Source organism: Oryctolagus cuniculus, chromosome 10, assembly GCF_964237555.1.
Source record: "Oryctolagus cuniculus chromosome 10, mOryCun1.1, whole genome shotgun sequence".
Taxonomy (NCBI): Eukaryota; Metazoa; Chordata; class Mammalia; order Lagomorpha; family Leporidae; genus Oryctolagus; species Oryctolagus cuniculus.
In genome coordinates, this window is record NC_091441.1 from 104972687 (window position 1) to 104979534 (window position 6848).

The following is a 6848-nucleotide window of genomic DNA, read 5'->3' on the forward strand; positions in this document are numbered from 1 at the left end:
CCTTTCTTGGTCTACTGAGGCTGCTGACCTTACAAAGCTGTGGTGCACTCCCAGTAGCTCCCCTTGGAAACCCCAAAACAGTGGACCTTGGCCATGACCTTTTCCAAAGGTCATAGCCAGCAAGGCCAGGAGGGAGGCTGGAACCTGAGGGACCATCTCAGAGCCCAGAAGTGTGTTGGCTTTATCCTGGGCACTTGGAGATGCTCGGGTCCTGGAGTCCCTCCCCAAGGTGAGCCAGTGATTCCCTTGCTGCTTATTAGCATCATCTATGTGTACTGTTGCTTAAATAAGCAAAGCATGAGAAACCCAGCACATAAATTTCATGCTGCATGTGTGTGTGTGTGTGTGTGTGTGTTCCTGCATCAACAAGATTGCTTTGCAAAGTCGCTCAGTGTCATCCTGCCTCTGCTCAAGGCTGTGGGAAATACTGACATCTGACACCCTGCAGAGGGACAGGCCACAAGGCCAAACACCGCAGCACATCTAGAGGTGTGGGGTAAGGTTATGTCCTCTGAACCTGCCCTCTCCACACTGTCCTAAGAACAAAATCAGCCCTCAAAGAGATCGGAGGGGACTGGTAACCTTGGTGCATAGAATCATAGTTCATTTGCAATCTGACTACATTAGCAAGCCAAGGAAAAGTCCAGCATGCAATATGCATTCAGACCCCCATAGCCCTCACCCTCCTTTCCCTTTCCCCAGTCTCCAAGGTTGAATGACCGAGCACCAATCACACAAGATGACGCTGGAGACCACGCTGTCTGTGAAATTGCTTAGCGAGCTGGCTCATTTTCAAGCTGTGCATGGAACGTACATTGAACACACGCCACCAGGTTCCAGGGACGGTGCCCTCGCTGATGTGATTACAGTCCTTTAGGAGGAGGAATCTTGTACCGCAAGGTTTCCTTGGATCCCTGCCAGTTGTTGTTTCCACAAGGCAGAATTTGATTGAACACATCAGGCGCTGAAACTCCTACTCCTCAGGGCACCTCATTCCATGTGGGATGCTGGATTTCAACACATGCTCTGGAAGTCCCTACATGGGGCATTTCACTGGGTTCTGGTCCCAGCTTTTCTGTTTGTGAACAGTGAGCCTTGATCATGACATCTAATCTTAATTTATTTCATCTGTATGTATGAAAAAGTAATATTTTGCATAATACTTATTCATCAACATTTTTGAATTTAATATTAATATTTTGTTACTATTTTTGAAATTCATATTTTGAAATAGAGACAGCTTTTCTGACCATTTTCCCCCAGTAGTCAGACCTTCCCCATCCCACACCTATTGAATTGGCCAGCTTGGTCATGTTCATCTTCTCTCTCTCTCTCTCTCTCTCTCTCTTCCCCCTCCTTCTCTCCTAGTTCCTTTCCCCCTCTTTAACTCTGACTTTCCAAATAAATGAATAAATCTTTAAAAAATTGATGAAAATCTGTAGGCCTCAGAACAGCTGCAAAATTCACAATGGTCTCATTTTTTTTTTATGTTTGTAAAATCAAACAAATCTTCTTCCACAGGCCAGGCCTAATTCTATATTAAGATACAAACAACTTAGTTTTTTTTTTTTTTAATTATAGGAATGACATCAGTGAAAATGATGGAGTAAGAATATCTAAAATTCTTCCATCCATAAAAACAAAGATAAAATTGGCACCAATTATCAGAATCAACTTTGTCAGAACGATGGAAATTAACAAAAGGCTTTAAGCAATTCAGAAAGCATTTATTCAAGAAAAACATCTGAACGTCAGTGGAACAGTGAGTTTGGTAGCATTTCTATTCACTCTGCTGCCTTCCCTCCATATCTAGCTGTGCCTTAAAAACCTGCAGCTTACAATCGTGGTGAACCAAAACAAGACCAACCAACAGCCAGGCAGCCGAGAGAAGGGCATCTGGCTGGAGTACCGTTGAGGCTCATTACCAGAGAACTGGCACTACTGCACTTGTCACAGTGCTGCCTGGAAGGCACCGCTTGCACGCTCTCTCTATTTCACCTGATTCCGAGCTCATCCAGTGTGAGTGCCCTTTTCTCCAGGGGGCTTTTGTTGAAAACAAATGAAACGACTCAGCTGCTGTGGCCGTGGGTAATATCTGCACAGTGGGAGCCGCAGAAACAGGAACAGAAAAAGGGAGCAAAAGAATATTTGACGAAATGATGGCTGAAAACCATTTACACATCCGGGAGCTCCAAAGCTCCTACTCCACACAGGATAAACTCCAAGAGATTCACACCCATAGACATCTGAATGAACGATCAAAAGCCGAAGATAAAGAAAACATCACTACTGAGAAAGTGGAAAGACAATCCACTCAGAATGGGAGAAATTCTTGGAAATTGTACATCAGATATAAGGGCCTTATATCAAAAGAAAAAATTCTAATAACTACATGATAAAAAGACAAACCATACAATTAAAAGTGGCAAAAGATTTGTATATACGTCTTTCCAAAGAGGCTACACATATAGCCCATAAGCAGTGAAAGGATGATCAAAATCATTAATCATTAGGGAAATGTGAAATAAGCCACAATGAGATACCATGTTGTACCCACTCAGATGGCTATAATTTTAAAGAGATGAAAAACAACAAGTGTTAGCAAGGATGTGGAGGAATTTCAGTGTTTATACAGCTGGTGGGAATTTAAAAAGAGGCAGCTGTGTCAGAAAGCAGTTTGACAGTTGATCACAATTTAAGCATAGAGTTTCCATAAATCCTAGCCATTCTACTCCTTGATATCATGCCAACAAAACTGAAAACGTATTCACACAAAAACCTGTAAGCAAATACTCGTAGTAGCATAATTTGTAGTAGTCAAGTGTGGAAACTATGCGAATGTCTATCAATTGATGAATGGGTAAGCAGATATAATGCATCCATATACTGGGAAAATATTCAACCACATGAAGCAAGGATTCATTCTGCAACACTGATGAACCTTAAGATATTATTGTAATAAAAAGAAATCAGATCCCAAAGACCACCTAGTGTGATTCTATTTTTATGAACTGTCCAGAATAAATAAATCTACAGAGAAATAAAGTAGATTAAGTGTTGCCAGGAATTAGAGGCAGAGGAAATGGAGAGTGACTCCTAATGGGCACAGGATTTCCTTTTTTTTTTTTATTTGACAGGTAGAGTTATAGACAGTGATAGAGACAGAGAGAAAGGTCTTCCTTCCATTGGTTCACTCCCCAAATGGCAGCTACAGCTGGAGCTACACCAATCTGAAGCCAGAAGCCAGGTGCTTCTTCCTGGTCTCCCATGCGGGTGCAGGGGCCCAAGCACTTGGGCCATCCTCCACTGCTCTCCCAGGCCACAGCAGAGAGATGGACTGGAAGAGAAGCAACTGGGACTAGAACCCAGCACCACAGGTGGAGGATTAACCAAGTGAGCCATGGCACTGGCCCTGGATTTCTTTTTTTAATAAACCTGTTTTTGGAATTAGTGGTAGTAGTGACATAACATTGTAAATATACTAAAAGTCATTGGTGAAAATGTTAGAATATCAATTCTATGGTATATGAATTATATATCCATAAAGTGAAAACCGATTGTAGGAACCAACAGAATGATAAGCATACCTGTGATATAAGCTTAAGCAACATCAGGAAAATCAAGAGCTATAAGTTCATTGCAACCATTATAGTATTAGTGCATGGGCTAGAGGAATCTAAGGAGATGATGTTACCTTAAGGACAGACAAAAATTAAAAAGGAAATATAACCACTACTCTCAAAATTTACTGTTACTTTCCTTAATGTCACTACATCATAGGATAGATGCACAATAGTAATGTATGAATCTAGTATTCCTTAAAATTAATAGGCAGTGTTAGCTGACTATTAACCAACATTAGCTTCCAGTGTTAACTTAGCCAGAAAAGAGAAAATTGTTATGTAAGTCACTTGAAAATGCTGTAAGTATCATTACAAAGCTAGGAATTTGGATTCAGTCTATTGCAATTTCAGTCTGTTACATTGATTTTTTTATGCCCAAATTGTTCCATTTTTAGCCAGTAGGGGACCTTCAAATTGGCCTCTGGATGCCTTTGACGTGACTCCTTTCATGATTGAGAGCTTCATTCTTTCCCAGGACCATCTTGTACTTTGCTTGCTTCTGGTGTGGAATCAGGAACCCCTGATCCCTTCAGGCATGAAGGTCACTTACTGCTACCAGACCCTCCATCAAACATATCTAGGAAATACACAAAGAAATAATCAATCGATATTTCCTATATAAAGTTAATATTATAGCATTTTCCTGTTATTTCTTTGATATTATCTTTTTCTTCTCTTGTCCTCCCAACTCTTTCTGCCTCCCTGGACGTTGTTGTAAAGGCTCAAGACCTAAATCTGCAGTGGGTTTTGCTCCATCCCCCCACATCCTCCTTCCCCCTCTCTCATCTGAGTACCTCCCAGCTCTGAAACGTGGTGAAGAATCTGACAGCTCCCCCAGGAGAATTAACGTAGTGGGGATACAACAGACTTGAGGGGATGTGGTGAAAATCTTCCTATTCTAGACAGCCCAAGGTCACATGAGTCATTGAATCCCATAACAACAACCATTGCCACACAAGCAGCACTCACCAGCCTTGCCAGGAATCACTCCTGGCAGAAAGCCCCCACCCCCCACCCAGGGAAATCACCAGCAAGAATAATTAAATGAGCATCGTAGTTAAAAGCACATCGCCAGGGAGCCCATCAGCAACAGTCCCTGGATACATAGTTGAGTCGGCTTTTTTTTTTTTCCTCAGTCTGATCCAGGTTAAATTATGTTCCATGGCAACTTGCATCAATGGAGTTGTCATGGTTACCTGTGAACCAGAAAGTGAGCTGTGACAGGCTGGGATCTGAGCTCCCTGGGCTATGTGTCTTAAAGATGCAGGCATTCCTTGTGTTTTCTTGTCTGGAAAAGTAATGAGGGTTACTAGCATCTTCCAGCTAGGTGCAGCTGTGGACATGTGCAGGCCAGGGAATGACAAAGCTGCAGGCTTCTTCAAATGAATGTTCCCATCCAGGAACCAGGGCCATGTCCCAGGACATAGCAGGTAGTTTCTACATGTCTTCATCTGCCCGCACAGGGGAAAAATGAGGAGCGGCGTCTCTCTCCCATGCATGGCAGTGCTATCCAGTAGAAATACTCATAGAATACAAGCCAGCAATGTGAATCACGTTAGTAATTTTCTGTTTTCTAGCAGTCACATGCAAACATGTTGAAACAGGTGAAATTAATTTTAATTATTTATGTTTAACCCAATATATCTAAAAGTCATCTCAGCATATAATGAATACAAAAATGAAATATTTTACATTCTTTATACTAAATCTTTGAGGTCTCGTGTGTGCTTTACACTTAAAGGCACTTCTCAACTTATAAATTCTCATTGGAAATATTTGATCTATACCGAGATTTCATAAAATTTGCAGTTTGAAAAGTTGATTTGCATACTTAATTCACATGTTCTTAAAGATTTTGGCTTTTATTTATTTTCATTTATTTAAAAGGCAGACATGCAGAAGGGGGGAGAGAGACAGAGTTCCCATAATGAGACAATCTGCTGATTCTTTCCCCCAAACACCTGCAGTGATTTGGGATGGGCTGGGGTGAGAGCCAGGAGCCAGGGGCTCAGTCCAGATCTCCCACATGGGTGGCAGGAGCCCAGTGACTTGAGCCATCTCTGCTGCCTCCCAGGGTCGTTTTGACAGGAAGCAGGAGTCAGAGCTGAGAATCAAACCCAAGTTCTCTGATGTGGGGTGTAGCTATCTTAACCGTTAGGTGAAATGCTTACTGCCAAGTGTTTAAGTGAAAAACTGAGCATGTTTTAAAAGTTAAGTGAGTTCAAATGAAAAGGCGTGTAAAATCTGGATCCTCCATCTCACCAGCCACATTTTAAGAACTCCATAGGTACATGTGGCTGGTGACTACTGTGTCTGGCACATGGACCTAAGACTTGGATACTCACTGGCGGTCCTCAGACCAGCACCTGAATGCCTCTTACACATAGGGCCCTGGAGTGGTGGCTGCACCACAGATATTGAGAATCCTATCCAGTTTGTCCAAAGGGAGGATGCTCTAGACTTACATGACCAGATATTTCAGTTGCAAGAGGATCCTGGTCATGTAGGAAATACTTCCAAGCACTAGCACACACAACATTCCTAGAATTCCGGTCATGACACGGGCTCACCTTGTTCCAAGTTGTTCTAATGCCAGCCTGGTAGGGAAAGAACATCATACCAAAGGATGCAAGTGTTCTGGATCGCAGCTTTGCCCTGGCTCCATGTAAATGCAAAAGCTAACCCATAGCTTTGTTTGTGAGCTTAATCTGTATGAGTAAGCCTCTCCAACTGATTGTCTTCAGGGCATGAGCAAGACAGAGTGTCTGGACTGTAAGCCTGTGTGGTACCCTCTCCATGCTAGTAGCTCCCTGAGACAATAGCACCCTGAGGCCCCTGACTGCTACTCAGCCTCTTCCTAGTGGCCACAGCCCCAGCATCTGCCTGACTTCAGTGTTCCTACAAGATCATGAGCCTTGTTTGTTTACTGTTCTTAAAAGCTCATCTAGTGCTCATATGTCAAATAAAAAGGGGGGGGGGGTGGCATGGTAGTTAGGATGGCACTTGGGACATCGTATTCTGTATTGGAGTGCCTGGGTTCAAGTCCCAGCTCTGCTCCCAGTTCCTGCCAACCTGCACCCTGGAAGGCAGCAGGTTGGCAGGAACTGGGTAGGACCTGGACACCTGGACAACACCCATGTGGAAGATCTGATTTAGGTTTCCGGCTCCTGGCTTCAGCTTGGCCCAGCCCTAACTGTTGCAGATGTTTGGGGTGTGAAACAGCCA

General features: G+C 43.0%; 1 long non-coding RNA gene across 1 annotated transcript; it reads right to left on the reverse strand.

The window, feature by feature from the left end:
* Positions 1–1711: 1711 nt before the first annotated feature.
* Positions 1712–4791, reverse strand: LOC138844163 (uncharacterized). The gene is made up of 2 exons (XR_011379702.1): positions 4652–4791; positions 1712–4200 (listed from the first exon to the last, which is right to left on the reverse strand). It is a non-coding gene; the product is annotated as an uncharacterized lncRNA (long non-coding RNA).
* Positions 4792–6848: the final 2057 nt, after the last annotated feature.